Here is a 22,370-nt window from a genome sequence, read left to right on the forward strand (position 1 = left end):
TGAATGGTGCTTATTTTGGTGCAGACTTTACATAGTCTTCCCCAGCTGACTAAATTGCTGAGGGCATCACGGAATTGTTAGCAGGTGCATGACATGAGGAGATCCAGAGGAATATCCATGAGGATTGTACATTTAATGAATGGGGATGTGTTGCCTTATCAAACAACCTATAAACTTTGCTTAGTCATGTATATGAATTGTAGCTGATTTTTCACTTAAAGGGTGAAAAGTCTTTTATCAACTGGCAGTCATGCATCTAATTCCAATCAGTCATTACAAGCTTTGTCTGACTGTATATTTGTTTGGTTTGAAGTGACTGTTGTTTTATGCCATTGTTATTCATATTCCAGCTGGTTCATCAGAGCGTCAAAATAACAAGTGTTTCTGCCAAGATTGTGGACGATAGCATGAGCAACTATTCCCCACTGAGGTTCAGGAACTCAGTGACATGGACATGCTTCTAGGACCTTATAACGTCAAGACCGGGATCTATTGTATTAGACATTCATTCTGTGTTCCAGTAACATTCTATTGTGTTTGACATTTATTCTGTGTTCCAGTAACATTCTATTGTATTTGACATTACATTCTGTGTTCCAGTAACATTCTATTGTATTTGACATTACATTCTGTGTTCCAGTAACATTCTATTGTATTTGACATTACATTCTGTGTTCCAGTAACATTCTATTGTATTTGACATTACATTCTGTGTTCCAGTAACATTCTATTGTATTTGACATTACATTCTGTGTTCCAGTAACATTCTGTTGTATTTGACATTACATTCTGTGTTCCAGTTAGCACCCCTATCCACTTTTTACTAGCAATGTGTATGGAAACTGAAAGAAAACTCTTTATAAGCCTGAAAATTTACATGCATGTCATTTTCAGGAGTATTTTAACATGAAACAATGGGAATGGTGATAGAATCCCCATGAACATTTTTTTTCTTCACTTGCATTCTGATTTTGAAAGCAAACAAAACTCTAGTGTTTGTTTTACGTGATCACTCCACTTGTCAATTCTCTAAGCTGACTGTGTCTCTGTTACAGTGAAAACAGTAATATAACTCAACACCTCAAGGGATTCCAATACTGAAGGCATACTGAACAGCTCACAGGACTATTTTCAACAGTCTAGGTTTAGTCTGGATCTAGTCATTGTAATTACAGTGTGAGCATCAGCTTGATGTGTAAACCATGGCCAGGTCGTAGACGGATACCATCAAGAAATCCAAGAGCTGATGTCACAATGGTGAATTATTGTGATGGTGATATTTAACCATTGTGATGATAGAAGTTTCCTAACATGATTAATGGCTATTTAATGACAAACAAACATAGAAACATAATAAGGAGCTGGCTTTGAACTGATCATAGCTGTCTGGTTTACCAAAGGGAGGCAACACTTCAGCATTTGCAGCACTGTAAATGATAACACTATCCATGCCTTCTATATATAGTCTCTGGTGTCAAATTGAGACACTGTAGGACTGTAAATTTGGTACTCTTTTACCGTTAGAGTTGGTATTGTTGGCCTCGTTGTCAAAGGTATGCAATGCTCTTTGCAAAGTTATGTCCCTTGGGCAATAAGGAAGCTATGGATGTTTGAATCCTGATCCATGAAGTGTTGATTATGTTGTGTATCGTAATTGTATATTTTTTCATGGGCTGATGAATGGTGCAGTGCAATAAACAGTTTGTGGACAGGGTGTATGGTTCATCCTGCTTATGTTTCAAGGTTGTTTAGCACCATTCCCATTGGTTAAAATGATAAATGTCTCAGACCAACATTTACATGACACACTGCCATATCACTGTAATACTGGTACGAATAATGTTAAACCTGAATCACTCACTTGCAATAGAAGAATAACAGTATATTTGTACCATTACATTTGGGTGTGCGTGCTAAAACTGGTTCCATGCAACCTACGCTGAAACATCCGACTCACTGTAATAAATACATTGTGGATGTATTTATTGTTATCCTACCATACTGCTCGAGCTCCTATATGCCTCTCAAAGAAGTTACACACTAGTTGATGATGATTCTCCGTAATCTCCAGGATATGTGCTCTGATTCAATCCCTGGATGCATCTATGGCTTGGCCGGATAATCATGTTCCCTCCCTTTGCTGGCTACACCTTCTCACTGTAGACAATTGGAGAGCCCTTATAACCAAGCTTGCCAGTGTCACCAAACATGACACCAAAGGTTTGCTTGTTGTGCGGCTCGAATGGATTGAAAAAATCGCTTGAAAAAATTATATCTCCTACCTGTTTCAGGGCTGCAACAACTGTGTTGCCAAGTTTTATTTGTTAGATGAAAGAGGTGGAAGTGATTCATGATAGAAGCCTTGTGATTGGTACGCTTGATTTTTAGTACATGATTGGATGAAAAGTCAGCAAAGGGAGGTAATACAATTATCGGGCTGAGTCGTAGATGCATCCAGAGTACCAGTGGAGATTTACTCTGGAGATTATCAAGGATGCTTGACGATCTACATTGTCAGGTGGGCAATGATGTAGCCTAGTGGTTAAAGTGTTCGCTTGTCCAGACAAAGACCCAAGTTCAATTTCCCACATGGGTACTATGTGTGAAGCCCTTTTTCTGGTGTCCCCTTCTATGATATTGCTGGAATATAGCTAAGGTGGCATAAAACTATACTCTCTCTCTCTCACTCACTCACTCACTCACTCACTCACTCACTCACTCACTCACTCACTCACTCACTCACTCACTCACTGTATTCAACAAATAGATCTTGGAGTGCCAATTGACCCAATCTTCTATGAACAGCCTCATGGTGAAGTGTGTAGAACATACACCAGAGTGAAGGTCTATGGTCTTTGGCTACATCACACCAGAACACACTTGTAGTTGCTATTACCTTGCCTTGTGAGTTTACACGGCACGAGGCAATACTTCATCTATAGGGCTGCAGTCAACACCGTTGATCAACAGCATGAGCACTGATCTACGCATTTTGGATTCCATGAATCAAGTCAACCAAGTCACCAAGCCTGACCAACTGATTCCATAAGCCGCCATTTATAACAAGAATAGGTTACTGAAGATCAGTTTTAGCACAGATCTTCACGGGTTGGGATATTGCAAGAAGATGTGAATGAAATATAATTGAGTGCAACATAAAACATCAGTTTACATAACATCACCTCCCATAGATTAACTTAGCATTTGGATGTTTATGGAACATCACCCTTGAGTCTATTAAACGGGAATGTTATTATCGTAACAGTCACACACAACGGTACATTAGCCTGTCTGAAACTGAGGCAGGTCCCTGTCTATCTTACAGCCCTTGAGTATAGACCAATAACACTTTAGGTCTAACTGAATTTAGGAGACCTGAGGGTTCCTTTACAAGAAATACTTATATTTATCATTGTACATAATTTTATTATATGTATATGTTAGTCTTCTTGGGTCCTTTGGGTTGAGTTGCTGCCACAGTAATTGAATCTGGAAAGCCACAGATCCTTTAACATTAAAGTTATGACATGGATCTCTTTTCTTGTGCTTCGCTGCTGTTCCCATCATGGCCAGAGTGCATTTCTTTTATTCCCAACACAGCCAGAGTGTATCTCTATTGTTCCCATCACTACCAGAGCGTATCTGTTATTCCCATCACCACCAAATCTCCATTATTCCCCACACTGCAGAGCATATCTCCATCATTCCCAACACTGCCAGAGCATATCTATTTTGTTCCCAACACAGTATATTTTCATTATTCCCAACACAGCCAGAGCGTATTTCTTTTATTCCCAATACAGCCGGAGCATTTCTCCATTATTCCCAGCACTGCCAGAGCATTTCTCTATTATTCCAAACACAATCAGAGCAAATCTCTATTATTCTTAACAGTCAGAGCATATTTCCATCATTCCCAACACTGCCAGAGCATATCTCCATTATTTGCAACACTGCCAGAGCATATCTCTGTTGTTCCCAACACAACCAGAGCAAATCTCTATTATTCATAACACTGTCAGAGCACATTTTTATCATTCCCTACACTGTCAGAGTATATCTCCATAATTCCCCACACTGCCAAAGCATATTTCCATCATTCCCAATACTGCCAGAGCATATCTCCATTATTCCCCACACTGCAGAGCATATCTCCATTATTCCCAACACAGCCAGAGCATATCTTCATTATTCCCAACACTGCCAGAGCATATCTCCATTATTACTCACACTGCCAGAGCATATCTCCATTATTCCTCACACTGCCAGAGTACATATCTATTATTCCTCACACTGTCTGAGTATATTTCTATTATTTCTTACACTGTGGGAGTATATATGATTTTTCCCAACACTGCCAGAGCATATCTGTATTATTCCCATCACTGCCAAAGCAAATTTCTATTATTCTTAACACTGCCAGAGCATATTACTCTTTTTCCCAACGCTGCTAGTTTGTATCTATATCATTCCCAACACTGCCAGAGCCACAGAAAGTATGTGCAGTACTCTCACTGCTTGAGCCTATCCATTATGCTCAACATAAGATATCAGCAATTTACTGTGCACTAATGAAAACTCAACAAAAATGTATTACAAACATATCTTTCGTTTTTCAAAGAAAGAATTCTTTTTTAACAGTAAAGTTTTATAAAACAATTTTTTTTTTTTTTTTTAAAGTCACAGTATTGGATTTTCAAACCTTGTAATCTTCTTAGACAACTGGGCAAATGCCTCAACTATTGTCCTATTGATATTTGGGTAGCTGTTATTTACGCAGAGGTTTTAGGTATCGATGTTTTCATCAGGCTTAGGCTAAGCATGTCAGCTGTTGGAATGGCATCCCTGCGGTCTGATGTAGCTTCTGAGGAGAAGGATACTATTTGATGTTGCCTGTTACTTTTCCTGCGTATAGGTCATGTTTCCCAGGAGGTAGATTTAAAGTTAATAAGACATTTACTTCCACCATCTTGTCTACTTTTTTACTGTAGCATATTGGAGTTGGGACTCGGGTTTTGACAATTGGAGTCATGGTAGAAGGGTTATATTTATCACTGTCAGGTAATGGATCCCTCTTGTCGTATACACTGTCTAAAGAAGAACATTACTTTTTCCTTGTGAACCATCAGTATTTTAGTCAATTTGTTTCAAGATGACCATCTTCTGAAGCTCTTTTGGAACCAACACTGACAATGGATAATCTTTGGGTGGGGTAGGTTCAGAGTGAAAGTATTGGCTCTTTAGAAACATTGAGGTTTGGTTCATAGGTTCATGCAAATTGTGTGTAGTCTTTGGTTATATTTTGTTTATGAAAAACTCACTTTTTGACATTTATCATAAGTACTTCAAGAGTTCATTTGCTCAAGCCTAATCATTCCAGTGTCATTCATAGACATCAATAGAACTGAACAAGTATGATATCTAAAATCTTTTGATAAATGATTGCCTTGAAAATCTTTTGATGGGAAATTATGTACTTTTGAGACACATTATGGTAGTTTTGTTATATCCTGGTATAGGTTTTTGTGCTGAAAGATATGCTGCCAGTTATTAATTAAATTAGTCCTTTATGTCTTCATCTCAACCTTTTGGGCAAAGAATTGTGTTCTGCTCTGTACTACCAAGGGCCCACTTGCACAAAATGGTCTTCTTGCTACAGTGATCATAGCTCTTTTCTTCATCACAGACTTAAGACAGTCTTAGCAGTAAGATAGCTTTGAGCTGTGGAAAGATTTAATTATGCCCAATGCACTAGTCTCTGTCTAGCAGTCACAGATGATAAAGAAGGACATTGAGAACAGGATATAATATCGGTCTGACTGTGGTGGGTCTTCTTGATGTCCTTCTGACAGATGCTTGATCACAGTGCCATCTGAGGCTGTTGTTTTCAGGGCATTTTAGTCATGTGGCTTTTTATAGAGTAAAACAAAGGAAATAAGTTGAAATAGGGTTCAGTGTTATCTTCAAGAGTGTCTCTGTCATATATCATTGAAGTAAGGGAAGGAGTGTGATGTAGAATAGAGAGGAATGTCAAACACGGTTTCTAACTGACATCCCATACCCAGTAAACACCAAGAGTCCAAGTTTCCCCAAGTCTTTTTTTTCCCTTGTTTGTCTTACTGTCCTTGAAGATTCAGGTTAGTACTGGTCTTCAGCACCCCATGCTTGTTGTGAAAGGCATCAGAGTCCCTGTCTTGGCTGACACATGTCACCATATCCCAGTTGCATAGATTGATGCTCATGCTGTTAATCACTGAATTGTCCAGATTTGATTACTTACAGGCCACAGCCATTTATCTGTGTTATTGATGAGTGTGGCTTTAAGTAACAATCAAAAACTAAAATTCCTTTAACCACGTTTCCCAAATACTTTCTTCATGTGAAAGGCCTACGTGAAGCAAGTCTAGATTTCCCTAGCTTCAGAAGTAACCTCTCATCTCCTTTTCAGTTACAATTAAGTTATTTGTTTGTGTCAAAATTTTATATTATCAGTATCATAAATCTACTGTATGTATTTTTACGTAGCGTAGAGGGGTAGCGTAGAGGATAAAGAGTTCACTTGTCATGCCAAAGACCTGGGTTCGATTCCCCACATATGGGTACAATGTATGATCCTAGTTTCTGGTGTCCCTTGTCATGATAGTGCTAGAATGTTACATGAAGCAACATAAAACCAAACTCATTCACTCTGTCTGTACAGACTTTTCATTGGGTAACAATTTTGTCTTTGACACTGATCACGATCAGTTTCCCAAAATTTAGAATAATTAAAACATTCCTGGTATGTATGGGGTTTTTTTTTGCACAAGAATGGTGCAGATGTAAAATGTCTTTGAATTTTTAAGACTTCTGAACTTTTTGACATCACATATATGTATATACTGTTGTGAACATTGATATTCTTTCAACATTTCCAAATATCTTATTTAATTTGTGGAAAATTTCTGTTATATTTCAACTAAATATCAATGCACTTACTAAATAATATCAAATCTAAAAAATAATAGGAAATTGTAAATGATTTTTGTCTCATTTTCTGAATTACCATGGTAACTTTGGATTACATTTCTATCTTTTCAGACAGATTTATTTGGTCTCCTGTTCATAAGAATAAAAAACTTTCGTCAAGTTCCCTACTTTTATATTTTGAATGTCTTGTTTGGTGCTTTATGCTTTAGCATTTATTCATATACTTCACATTTATCAACAATAAGAAGAAATGTTTTCATTCTGAACATCAAATTTGTACCCTGTAGAGATATTTCATTATTACTGACATTATAAGAAATATATGTATAAGAAATTTTTTTTTATATTTTGAATGTCTTGTTTGGTGCTTTATGCTTTAGCATTTATTCATATACTTCACATTTATCAACAATAAGAAGAAATGTTTTCATTCTGAACATCAAATTTGTACCCTGTAGAGATATTTCATTATTACTGACATTATAAGAAATATATGTATAAGAAAAAAATTGCAAAAATGATTGTACGTCACATTTCATAAATACAGTATTCCCTTGGCCCAGTATTTCTTCACAGTTGCCACTATCATCTTATTTTATTTCCGTTTAAAAAGTCCCATAAAGACCTTGACAAGTCAAAGTTATTAACTATGCTTTAAGTCCCAATTTTTCTCCGATATTTTTTATACCAATATCTAGAAATTTTCTTATGCTGAGTTTGCTTGCAAAATGACACCGTTCTACATCACAAATTCATTTTAAATGCAATTTGAAAATGCATGGCAACAGAACTGCTCAGCGACACCGAAGTTTTAATCTAAGTCATTCACTGCAAATTTAATTTCTTAAAACCCCTCCAGGGAAGTTTAAAAAATGAAGTTTGCTTTGAAATGATATGACACCTCAGTCAAAAGCACATAGAATGGAAGTCAGGCCTGGTATTAGAAACTGCCTTGACAACCTGTGTGATTGAATTTAATCCCAAATTCAGGTTAAAAAACCTTGAAGTCTGGATCAAAGAGTATCGTATCTAAGGGGATTGATTCTGAGACTTGGGAATGAGAATGGTTGGACCGTTTCCTTGCAAATGCCCACTTACATGCAAACACTTCCGTTTGAAGAAATGGAGATATTTGCCAAACTAGATTTGTATGTGAGAAAGCAAGACAACTTTTTTGTCACTTCCCTACATGTAGGTTGTTGAAAAAAATAAGTTTAAGTGTTTGTATTTTTTGGGGGTTTTTTTTCGCTAATAATTTGTGCTTAAACTTGTTATACAAGAATTAATAAACCTAGTCTTTGATGCCCCTTGAGTATTCATTCATTTTGGGTTGTGGCAGTGATGTTATCTTTGGGGTTTCTCAGTCTTAAAATGATCTATTAGTCCTTGAACAAACGTACAGAGAAAAAGAGGGGTTAAAATGGCTTCCTTCTCACAGAATTCTAAGTGAGTTTTTCACATATAAACTCTTCTCATTAAGTCTTGACCTGTCACTGATTTAGTTCTTCACATAAATGACACCAAACACCAGAGAGTTGCACAAAATTACTGTTTCCGCAAAATGCTGTTTTTCTTCTAACAGATCTATAGTTCCAGACATGGCAAGTTCTACCTGAATGGAATATTTGTTACAAGTCAGTGTAGGTAGTTATTGAGAATTTGATCTGTTGATCAGTGATCTGTTGAGAGGAGCTTATAAGGAACGGCTCTCTCTTCACTGAAACTTTGGGATGGGTTTTTTTAAAAGTAATTAAGATGTCAAAGCCTTAGGGATGTTGGTCGTGTATCTTTGTCACACTGAAAACATAGGACATCATGGTGATTCTACCTCACCAGTACTGAAGAAGCTTGTGAGTTATCGCATGTCAAACTGTTTGACAAGCATTTTTAAACTTTAGAACTATTTCTCAGATCTGACTCTTAAACAGTAATTGAGAAACACATTGGAGCTTTGGATCTGGAAAGTTTTGCTTCATTTAATTATATAGTTTTTATAACTTTTTTCTGGTCAAGTGGATAGAGTGTCTTCTTGGAAAGCAAAAGGCTGGTGGTTTGATTCTTAGTTGCTTGAAACCGAAAAATGATAAAAGTTAGTATTTGTTGTTACCTTGCTCTGCTCGGTATTCAAGTGATTGCAGTGTAAAGTTGGTAGTTGTTGTTACCTTGCTCTGCTCAGTATTCAAGTGATTACAGTGTAAAGTTGGTAGTTGTTGTTACCTTGCTCTGCTCAGTATTCAAGTGATTACAGTGTAATATTGGTAGTTGTTGTTATCCTGCCCTGTGCTCAGTATTGAAAAGATTACAATGTAAAGTTGGTAGTTGTTGTTATCCTGCCCTGTGCTCGTTATTCAAGGGATTACAGTATAAAGTTGGCACTTGTTGTTACCCAGCTCTGTGCTCAGTATTCAATCGATTACAGTATAAAGTTGGTACTTATTCTTACCCTGCCCTGTCATAGGTATTCAAGGGATTACAGTATGAAGTTGGTACTTGTTGTTACCCTGAATTGTGCTCGGTATTCAAGGGTTTACACAGTGAACAATTGGTGTGCCGCCAGTGTACAATATCTAGTTAAGGATAGATGTCCAACCTGCAACATGGCACCTCATCAAGCAGGCACTTAGTTGAACCAGTACAAGCAGACTGCAGAAAGCATTTAGAAACTTTTACTGGTATTAATACACAGGGAAATGTTACATGACTAATGGATGCTCATACAATCAGTTCATGAATTTACTGTGTTGAAAATTTTCAGACTACTGTCGTATAGTTGAAATTTCTCAGTTTGGGGCAGGGTTCTACCTCGACTGACAAACATGGGTCTCCCAGGGACCCTGAATTATTAGTCTTAGGGTCCTTGCAGTCAGTATGCAGGTCCTGTGAAGTATTGGTGTAGAAAACTGTATGGTTTGATACTTTCTTGAGTCTGGAATGAATCACTGATCATATAGCCTGAAGGATGAAATGATGCACATAACTGGAGCAACATTTTAACATTTCAGGAGCTATATATATGTCAGTCTAGGGTGTGATCTTTCCCCTTTGGGACAGTGGGGTAGCCTAGTGGTTAAAGTGTTTGATTGCCACACTGAAGACCCAGGTTCGATTCCCCACATGGGTACAGTGTGTGAAGCTGTTTCAGATGTACCTGCAGTGATATTGCTGAAGTGTAGCTAAAATCGGCATAATACCCAACCCACTAACTCATTTACTCACTTTCTGCCTTAAAAAGGAGTTTTTAGATCTTCGTCAGTTGACAAAAATAGACATTTAACTTGAGCTTTTCAATCAAATTTCGATGTATTGTCATTGGACTTTCCACATAACATCAACTGGAGGTGAATTGGAGCGTTTGGTCATTCTGGCATTTTGTTTATGTACTTTTTGAAGGGATTGAGTTGGCCTTAAGCTCTCTGAAAGTCAGTAATTACTGCATCAAAGGGCTGGATTGTAAGACATCTTTATTCTAAATCTGTAAGTAAACTTACCTTCAGTGATATGTCAATGATTCAAATTTTGATTGTAACAAAATCACTGACTTTATTTTGCTGTAAAAGATTATCTGGAGTTTCAGAATATATTCATATGTGTTACAGAAATTACATACTATTCAATAACTACCAAAGAATCATAGATTTATTGTTAAGTTATCGTCAGATTTTAAAATATATCTTCAATTTCAGCTTCAGCATCGTGTCTTGGCATATTTTATTCCATCTTAGGATAAGATAACTGTTTGGAAGCATCTAAGAACGTTTCATGAAAGAATGTTCAACTAGAGAAAGATGCAGTCATATATCAGTGATCATTTGAAGCTCGTGTCCTGAAGAAAGACGAAAATTGGAGTAGCTTCTGTTCCTTAAGATTTGCCTTGTAGTAGCTCACATTTCTAATTACCTTATCAGAACTGACGCCTCGTTTTGAAATATCTGGTATGTCATTTCATTATACTGGCGTTTATGGGTTTATTATTTCATTGGAAAGTTATCAGGTTTTCTTCTATAGCTTTCACAAATAAATAAGAATGACTCCATGAACTTATCTTGTTCATATATATGACTCAACATTTCTTAGGGGTATTTCAGGGGTGTGACAGAAATGTCCCTATAAAAATTTGAATGGTGTGATTGTTGCAATGGTTATAACCAATTGCGTTTTCAGGAATTAACCTTAATTCAACTCTGACAAGTTTTTAGTCTCTTGTCTCTTTTCATATTGAACAGAGGCTCTTTGAAACGAAATATAAATATGGTTTGGGCATATTTTGAGCATGTTAATTCATTTCAATTCCTCAAAGTTAGTGCAGGAAAAAGAACAGAACAAAATGAGATTAAATTTAAACAGCGATAACTTTTTAAAAAAATAATGAAATCTTTATTAAATTTTCAAAAGCTTTTCAAATAATTTCCCCTGAAACAACCAATCTGTTTCCCATAATGCAAGATAGGGATTTCCACTGTAACAAAAAAACCCAGTAGCCTCAAGTCCGAAATAGGGATCATGCTTATGTCCTTCATCATGGCGATTAGTCAGTAGTGCTCATATTGTAGATGCTTTTGTTGAAAGGACATTTGTGGCTCATTCTCTACGAGCCAACAAACTTATAAAGCTGATGATGCTTTGAAGATGATGTGCAGATTGATCTTGTTTCGGATATTATCCAGTTGAGCTGGAAGCTCATCATTCTACTTTGACAAAATTACAAAATGGACCCACGACTCTTTTTACCTGTTTTCACATCAGCACATGAAAGAGTCTTGTGATGGCGTTAACTTAAAAAATACAACAGCATTGTGATTTCAGTTAGATAATTTTTGTAATGGAAAAGTCAAGTGTTTTCATAAATGAAATTCGAATTTATCAACTGTCAATTGTGAGATGTATTGTTTTGATGAGTGTTTCTTGTTTTGATTCCAAATGTTTGATGTTTACACTTGCACACATTATCAGATGGTTTAACCATGTTCTATGAAATGGTGATGGTTTGGGAGAAAAGTGTTGTTGTCAGAACAATTTGTATATCAATTTCACTTTGGACAGATATGTTCATGCAAAAAAAAGTTTTAGAAAAAGTGTTGTTGATGCATTGAAACTTTCTGGAATATCTTTATCCAGTGAACGTTTGATTCTTGGACTGAGGCAGGATATGGTCACCATTTTTCAAACGCCTGATGTCATCAATTTTTGTTTGTGATTCAGTAAAACATAATTATGATGTTGGAATCCCGCAATGGATTCAGCTTAAATAGCAATTTCGGATTTAGCTGTAGTCTATAATTTTATTGATAAAGAACAAAATGAATAATACTCTCCTTTCAAACCTTAAACAGTCGTGGAAGAATGCATTGAATAGCATTCTTGGTTTAACATCAAACAGTAATCTCTCTCTTTGTTGGTATTAAATCTATTTGTTATGCTAGGGTACTGTCATGTGAGATGATTAATTTGAGTTTTGATTTTTAAATCTATTGAAATAAGAATAGGAAAATGAAGTTAAAATGAATTTTCTGATGTGTAGTAATGCCACAGATTCAAATTTTACAACAAAAAAATATTTTGTTAAATGAAAGGTTTGATGTATATAATGCCTAATATACTAGGGTTCTCACTGTCATATTTTAAGAGATCTAGCAATGTAAAAGAGAGCAGGTAGAGAACATAAACATTTCCCAAAGCAGGGACAGTTTCATACTGAACTACTGTAATCGAAAACCTAACTCAGTTGTTGGCAATTTGGGATTCTAATTATGTCTTTTAGTGATTAAAAGCAGTCAGTGTATATCTGGACTCATGTTTGTAATTTATTTGATCAGTTTTGTTCAAATATCAATGATATTGACATTACTTTTGGCAGAATCGTGTGCGTTTACTGTCTGGCAGATCGACAACATCTCACTGTGTACATCAACAATGATCAGATTATCCCTGCCATAGTCTGGTGTATCGAAATTAATATTTGTTCTATATCAACATGATATTTTCCTGAGGGAAAATTGGGAGCTTGTACATGTGAACCAAGTACCTATACAGGGAAATGATTTTCACAAACAAGGTCCTGGATGAAACCAGTGTTTGAAATACCTGACTGCCTGACCACCTGGGACAGGATGTTTCCAACTTAGTCTGCGAGATCCTCACATTCACCTGCCTATTGGTCAGGTTGAAATTTAGACATGTATGTGAAGATATTATGTGGGTACGTTTTGGTCAGGAATGGCAAGTATTACATCTAATCAGCCTTGTAGTCTGGCTGAAATTTTGGGAGTTTCATGCCCTGATGAAACATGGAGTCTGAGTTACTGATACTGGTGCATCAGAACTGAAATGATGAACAAAAAATGAGGTATGGAGGTGGTGACACCTGTTCTTTGTGGAAACAACTGACATTTTTAAATATTCGATGTGCAGTAGAACACAAAGGAGACCAATGCCGATGCTGATGTGGCTCAAATATGTGTTTTTTCGTATGTTTTAATATGACCAAGTGCTACTTCTTTCTAGTTTCTGTTTCCAAGATGGTTCATAAATTTTGGAATCAACTCAACACGAAGCTGTCAGGTCAGGTCAGGTCAGGTCAGGTCAGGTCAGGTCAGGTCAATGCTACCTTGGGCATGTGGGTAAAAAAAATTGAACACATCCCACCCTTAGGAATATCAGTGCAAGAGTGAGTGAGCATGGTTCTATTTAGCAGTATCATGGTTGGAGATACCAGAAAAAGGCTGCACACATTGTACCAATGTTAGGAATTGAACCAGGATCTTCAGTGTGATGAGTGAAAGCTTTAAGCACTTGGCTACCCTGTCACACCGCATGAAATGTCCAGACTTTAGGAAGTCTTATAGTAATTATAATTATTTGAAATACAATTTGTAAAAGCTCCAAATTATTGTGATATTACTGGTGGATTTGAGAAGAAATGTGAGTACAACTGATCGCTATTTCTGGCTTAGTTTACAAAAAAATGCGGAAGGTAATTTTAATTCCTACACAAGAAAGAATGCTTAGAACAACTGGAAATTCAATGCCATTGGTAATTCTGTCATGTCTGGTGATGTTTTATTGACAGTGTCGGAATATCATCTATTTAATCACTCGAAGGAATATGATGTATATTTTTGCAATGCTTCTTACCAAAAAATCTTTAATGTAAAGCTTTAACTTAAATAGCAAGTGTACATTTGTTCCTCAGTAAACATGCTTGACATTTGGGGGATCATGGGTCGGGTTCATGGGAAATACATTTGTGATTTGATATGGAAAACAAGAATTAAAAAGAAAACAATTATAGTTATAGATGACTTGTTCATTGAATTCAAGTTCAACGCCTCATGATTGCTGTCACTTCTGTTGCTGTCTCACTGAATCAAGTCATACTCAATAAATTGTAACTCTATCGCACAAGGATTGAAAAAAAACCTTAAATTATTAAATGTCGAATTGTTTTACATCCATTCTTAAACTTTGGAGCTATTTCTCAAAAGTTCTGAAGTTTAAACTTGAATTGACAACTGCACTGCAATTTGAATCTTTATTGAAATTTCAGTTTTTTTAACTTTTGTGTAATTTTTATAGTTCTTGATACTCTGAACTCTTGACTGAAAAGCATGCTCTTCCTCATACAAACAGATATTACAAATTACTTCTGAACAACAATTATTTGTTTTTGTTCCACAGTTTGTGTTTGATGAATTTATGGTAGAAGACGTTTGAAGTCCATGAGTTCAAAATGAAAGCATGCATACATACATGACTGAAGAAAGATGGCTTCCTGGCCTAATGGATATTGTGTTTGCCCAGAGAACAGGAGGTTAGTAGTTCAGTCCCAGATTTTATGGTGCCAAAAGTTTTTTGAGGATGATACTTGTTCTTTCTCTGCCTCGTGGTTGGTACCAGGTGGAGAGAATAAGAACTGGTCTGCTTGGAGATAACGTGAGTCAGTGACTTTTACACTCCATTCAGCAGTATTCCAACTGAATGGTGGCAGTCTGTAAATATTCAGCATGCAACATATTTTATAGAAAGCATTACAGTAAAATTAATTATCCATGAAAGAAAAAAAACATTATGCACTGAATGTTTTTGTTAATATTTTTATGAATCATAAGTAATTTTACATATCGAAGATAACACTTCCAGTGGATCAGTATGATATATGCATAGCTTCATGCACATTTATGTGAACGTGGTCTGCTGTACAAACACTTACTAACAAGACATATCATTACCTGGGTTTAAAACCCACTCTTTGCTACATCCCACACACTGTTTCAACAATGTCTGCCCCATCTCAAGACGAGACAGCTTTCTAGTGACACTGATGGTACCTTCTGCTGTTGTGAAATGCAACTGAATAATGATGTCTTTGTTCAAGAGGCTGAAGTGATTGATGCTGCTGCTGCTGCTGTGGCTGCTTGCAACATTAAATCCTGAGAAACTGTTTGCTGAAATTACAGATCTCATACTAATCATACCCTTGATCCTGTGGCTAGTTATGTGATCAGCCACCAAAAATGTATGAGCTAATGATATCCACCACTAGATTAGTGCAAAGTGGTTTAGTCCCTGTTGTCTTGTACTTGTGAAAGAAGCTGAAGACTCCTGTTCGAAGAGCAGTAGTTAAACCAGAAGCATGCACAAGCCTGAAAAATGATATGATTACCTCAAAGAGCACTGATGGATAATGACATGAGTTTTGTATGGCAATACTCTAATTCGTCAGTTGTTGTATATACAAAGCTGTAAGTAACTTTTTGGGTCACAGAGTTATGTACATACTCACTTGCGTTCATCTCAATTCAGTATCCTAATTTTACTTTAAGTAACCAAATAAATTGTACCCAACTCACTCAAACTCAGTAAGGTATTTTAACAGCGTCCATTAAATGTAAAAATATAATAAAGTTTAAATATTGGTTTATTTGTGTGTTATTTATATTTGATCTGTAATAAGAGAAATAATAAGAAAAACTGCAGGTTGCCAAGTTCATGCACTGAAATAGAACCTCCAAACACCCATCAGTTATGAATATTTTTATCTATTTTTGGTGTACGTGTGTAGGATAAAATTTATTGAGTAGTTACAAAATTTCAAGCATACTTGTTCACAAAAGACTTGATAGGAATTTAGTTTTGCTTGACTATTTGGTTAATGCACAGCTTATCTGTACCTCTGTATATATGTAGCGCAGTAGGGATATGATGATAAGTCAGCAAGCCAGACCACCTGTTCCCAGTAGTTGCCTCTTACGACAAGCATGGGCTACTGAAGATCAATTCTAACCTGGATCTGCACAGGTCTGTTTCTCAAACAGGGTATGCTTGGTTTGAAAAGCTGCAGTGAAACCAGAAGCATGTGCAAGGCAAGAAAATGATTACATAGAAAGAATGCTGATGGATAATGGCCTGACATTTGTATGACAATATGCTGATTCATCAGTTATGGTATATATGTAGCATTATATCTTTCTTCTGAAATTTATAATCACCCACAATTTTGTTCGAAATTACAATTGTCAAAATACAGGTGTGAACTGATAATATTGTTTGTCTCTAATCAAGATGACATTCTTCTATCACTCAGATGAGATTCATCATCAGACTGACCAACTCTGGCATTTAGAATATTGCTGTTTTGCATTCATGGAATCCTAAATTTGACTTGATTATGGTCGATGGTATAATGCTTGGAAGTTTAAACAAAGCTGGGTTGTTTTTTTTGTTTTTCTTAATCTTTTTATTCAACCCTTGGCATATGCATGTATAAACATTGAAAATGCTGATAGTACACGTTTTTAGAGTTGTAAAAATTGTACATATCAAGAAAGTGATAGAGCTAATATGAGTCAAGTATGTGCATTTAAAGCGTCTAATTTCTGTTGAAGCAGAAAATGTCAAAGATCTTTCATCAAAGTCTATATCCTTTGTCACAATGCCAATCCCTTCACCATTTACAAAGGGTTATAAATGACAATCTGTTGAAAGTTTGAACCATCAGACTAGTGATCTCTCCAACATCAAGCTGAACAACAATTGATATATTGTTCAAGGCAGACTATCAACATATCCATACCAACCTGTGAAGATCTTGAGTAGAATAGGTCTTCAGCAAGCCAGACTTGCCACAAGAGGTGAATATGTTTGTCACAACGGGCGATTAATGGTTGACACATGTCATTGGTTCCCCATTGGTTCCCAATTGCTTAGACTGATGTTTCTGCTGTTGATCACTGGATTATTTAAAGACTCACACCATATGGCTGGAATACTGCTGAGTGCAGTGTAAAAGTGCAAACAATTGATATACTGTTTCAAGCACACAGACAATATGTCCTTACCACCAATATTATGAGGATAAACAATTGATACAGTGTTCAAAGCATACCATCAACATGTCCATACCTCCAACATCATGTGGACAAACAATTGATATACCATTCAAAGCATACCATCAACTTGTTCATACCTCCAACATCACATGGACAAACAATTGACATACTGTTCAAAGCATACCATCAACATGTCCATACCTCCAACATCATGTGGACAAACAATTGATATACTATTAAAAGCATACCATCAACATGTTCATACCTCCAACATTATGTGGACAATTGATATACCATTCAAAGCATACCATCAACATACCTCCAACATTATGTTGACAAACAATTGATATACCATTCAAAGCATACTATCAACTTGTTCATACCTCCAACATCATGTGGACAAACAATTGATATACTGTTCAAAGCATACCATCAACATGTCCATCCATCCAACATTATGTTGACAAACAATTGATATACTGTTCAAAGCATACTATCAACATGTTCATACCTCCAACATTATGTGGACAAACAATTGACATACTGTTCAAAGCATACTATCAACATGTCCATACCTCCAACATTATGTTGACAAACAATTGACATACTGTTCAAAGCATCCGGTCAACATGTCCATGCCTCCAACATCATGTTGACAAACAATTGATATACTGTTCAAAGCATACCTCAGTGTTCAAAGCATACCATCAACATGTCCATACCTCCAACATTAAGCTCACAATCTCTGATATAACAGTCAAAGCAGCAAACTGGATGACCTTACATAGCTCCTTTCTGGTCAACTGAGTGCTGATTCATAAATTTCATTAATGATGACGTTACGCAAAGAATGCCTTCAATTTGATGAGATTTGTGCATGTCAGAGTATACTTTTGTTCCAAATGGTGCATCGTTTGTCATTTTGTGCTCTCTGGTGACCAGTGCATGATGATTTGAAAAGCCCCCTTGCGCTCATAATGTGTCATCACAGTCCCTTCAAGGTTGAATATTCAGAGGTTGATAAAAGTTATAGAGATTCACAACCAGCACAACTCTGAGATTTCCTCCCAAGTTGACATGACATCATATTGCTGAAATATAGTAAAACCTCTTTTAACTCACAACAGCTTCGATTCTCAGTGGCACATAGGAGCAGTGGAGTAGCTTAGTGGTTAATGCATTTGATCGTCATGCGGAAGACCTGGGTTCAGTCCCCACTGGGGTCAGTATGTGAAGCCGATTTCAGAAAGAGTTCCTTCAGTTCCCCCCAGATTTTCCTCATAGATTAACAGAGGTAATACTTAGTGGTTCGATACCATATTGTAAATAATTTTGGGGATTTTAGTTATTTTTGTGAGTTGTCTAGTAATTGTTGCATAAGATATTATTAATAATTTCAGTATATATTAGTTTATAAATATTATTTGGTATGGGGGAATGGGTGGAACTCTTACCAACATTTGTGGTTTCCCAATATTGATAGAATGTTGCTAAAAGAAGCATAAAACCCTCTCACTCATTAAGTGGCTCGGGCCTGTCCACAAAATAGAACCATGGTGCCATTGTGTGAAGTGATCTCAGTGCTTTGGTGATCACAACAACCCACGGACCTTCAACAGTTGCAGCTGAGGTTGGTTTGGTCAGTGGCCCCAGCCTCTGACGTTTGCAAGGCCTCTAGGTCCACCTTAACTTGAAATGAGTTATACTTATAGACTTCTAAAGCCCCTCCAAAGTATAATTGGCACATTATCACAGGTATATCAGAGTACACCTTTAAATAGCATATGTAGTGCAATATTTTCCTTTTTGGTCCAGTAACCTGTTAACTCTCATGTTTTTGCCGTGAGTCTCGCATTCATTTAATGAAAATCACTTTCTCATAGACAGTATGCTAAATCTTAAACTTTTCCATAAATCATAAAACTGCTTTTCATATATTGCTATATGATCTTTTCATATCAAATAACACACATTTCCAAAGTTGAAGCTTCCAAAATACAATTAAATAAAGACCTGAACAGGACCTGATTTTTTGGCTCCTCGACCCTGACTTTTGTTGGTTCTCATGTCTTTGACACATTTTGGGTTGAGAGCCATGTATTTGGTAAGAGTACACAATGCCTGTTGAAAAATAATTGAAACTTTGTTCTTGTTTGTATTGTTTAATGTTTGTTCTGGTGCCACATTATGTAGCATTGTTTTTAATAAAATATGACTTCCTCTCACATGTGGTCTCCCAACATATTTATGAAAATTGCTTGTCTGAGGAAAACAGTTTGGGGGATTTTGTGAAGTAGGGAGTTGCCATGGTGCCACAATTATCATGATTAGATGCAATGCTTGGTATGTGGCATGGGCAAATCTTACTGCCCAGGCATTTAAAAGAAGTTCATTACTTTTCTAAGTGGCCTTAATCTGAACTCATTCACCCGCTCCCTACCTATTCAACTTGCAAATGTAAGCTTCGGTAGTCAGAGTGCTCACATAGAATTGGGATCGCATGACGTCTTGTATTTAAGTCAACGGATACCGAACCCACTTACCTGTGTATAATTTTCAGTTCCGAGGTGAGAACAATGTTCAGAAGGAACATAAAATTGAATACTTTATTTCTTTGCATCCATAACACTGTATCAGCCAAGTATATTTCAAAGTTTAATTCAGCAAGTTAGACAGGAGCATTCATTTTGCAGTGAAATAAGCCCAAGAGAAATGTGTAGTTAGGTCGCGTGGTGTCTTGCTGACATTATATCATCTCATTATGGCAAAGCGATTCCCTTGGCACTTCTAAATTATTTCATTGCATGATATATCGCATGTCCTTCCAACATAATCAATATCCTTCAAATTTACTATGTAATTAATCAGCAAAAAGCATTGGCCACAGTCCACGGATGACGGACTGTCTAGACAACTATGCTAACGGTTTCTGTTGACAAAAACTACCCGCCAACTTTATAACCAATATGGCAGCGCTGGGGGTCCTAATCAGTTTAAAAGTGTTTGATGTAACCAAGAACATGAGAACTGTTTTATTTTCATCAGGGCCAAAATCACTTACATACAGGATAGGTGAAAAGGTTGCTGTATTCTCAAGCATGAAATTGTGTGGCTTTCAATATGGACTCTCTTCAATGAAATCAGCTTCCTGTCATACATGCACAATATCTGTTGCTGCTAAGACCTTGCATCCAGTGTGTGTTAGTGACTTGATTGATTGCTCCTCATGTAAACTAGAGAGATGATGATGAGACCATGATGACTAAAAATTAGATGATGTGTGAGAACTAAAGCATGATGCACAGGAACAAGAACAGGTAATGAGCAGTTTTAAGAGGATCAAGAGCATTTTCATGAGTAGCAATGTAGAAGAAAGAACTAAGAGCATGTTGAGCAGGAAGCAAGCATGACGTGTAGGAAGAAGAACAGATGATGAGCAGTCATGAGAGCATCAGCTGCATTCTCATTAGTAGCAGTGAGTGTGGCGGGCAGAACTAAGAGCATGGTGAGCATGAACAAGAATAGATGATCAGTTTAAGAGCATTGAGAGCATCATATGCAGCAATGAGTGTGGTGGGCAGGACTAAGAGCATGATGAGCAAGAACCAAAATTGATGCACAGGAACAACAATAGATGATGAGCAGTTGGAGAGCATCAAGAGTACCTTATGAAAAACAATGTATGTCATAGACATGATTGAGAGAATGCTGAGCAGGAACTAAAGCATGGTGAACAGGAACAAGATTAGATGATGAGCAGTTTTGAGAGCATCAAAAGCATTCTCATGAGTAGCATAGGCAGGACTTGGATAATGATGTGCAAGAACTATAGCATGACGAACAGGAACAAGAATAGGGGACGATCAAGTATAAGATTGTGGAGATCAGGATTAAGAGTATAAAGCGAGGAATACAAAGAAATGAGAGCATGATGAGCTGACCATGGTTAAGAGCATCAGTGAGAGCGTGACTGGATAGGAAGGTTAGCATGATATGCAAGAATGAGGGATATATTTGGAAGGCACAACCATGCGTTTTAGTTTCATGAGAGTCCAATAGAGGGAGATTTTCAACGATAAGGATCAAGTCCCTGAGATTTCATGATTTAGATGTGACTATTATCTGTATGATATATTTCTTTGCCACTATCGTCACGAACTGAAATTAGTCTGCTAGTTTCAGAATGTCTTTTTTGTGATGATTAAAAACAGCAGATAACACTGTAAGTAACTTGAAGCACAGTAGTTTTTTTTCTGTTGGTTGAGGAGACGACTGGTCAGAGTTTGTTCAGCTGCAGAATACTAAAATCAAGATGTAAAGTCATTCACTGAGTGTTTTGATGGTTGCCAATCAGGTGACCATATACAGCTATGAATAATGTATCGGGCATCTCTCAGTCAGTACACAAACAACAGTAATCTATCAAGATATCCTCTGTAATGACAGTGCAACTAATTCACATAGACATCAGTGTAATTAATCACCCAGTTTGCCAAATACTTAACTACAACTGACATAAACCTCTGTAGGTTTGTGAGATTCACGAACTGTTCCCATGAGGGTATTTGTGTTTCATGGTTCTTCATAACCACACCACAGCTACATCTGCAGAGTTATGTCCCCTAACTGTTCCAGGATCAGTTGACAACATACTTAAACTGGTTTATGGAGTTTGGTTTGGCAGTGGGTTTCACATCAGTGGTGAAAGAATTATCACCTGTGTCTCTTTAAAGTAAGCTATCAACTAGAAAGCCACTGTGATGTGACACAACTAGTGTGAAACCTCAACTCACTCACTCACTCACACTTTTTTCTTCTCATGTGTTGCTGATGGGATATTCTAGGGAAAATGTCAGCACAGACCGGTTTCTACTCTACAAACAAGCACTTTTAATGTATTCAATACAGATAAATTTTGAAATACTTAATTTACAAACTTAGATTATTTATTCTAAAACATAGTTTTCTCTGTTCCCATGACTTCGGCAGCACAGTAAAGCATAAACCCAATGTTAACACACAAGTCCTCATAACAAAACTTCTTTATTATGCTGCTGATAGAAGAAGGACAGATTC

This window comes from Haliotis asinina, chromosome 3 (assembly GCF_037392515.1).
Source record: "Haliotis asinina isolate JCU_RB_2024 chromosome 3, JCU_Hal_asi_v2, whole genome shotgun sequence".
Classification (NCBI taxonomy): domain Eukaryota; kingdom Metazoa; phylum Mollusca; class Gastropoda; order Lepetellida; family Haliotidae; genus Haliotis; species Haliotis asinina.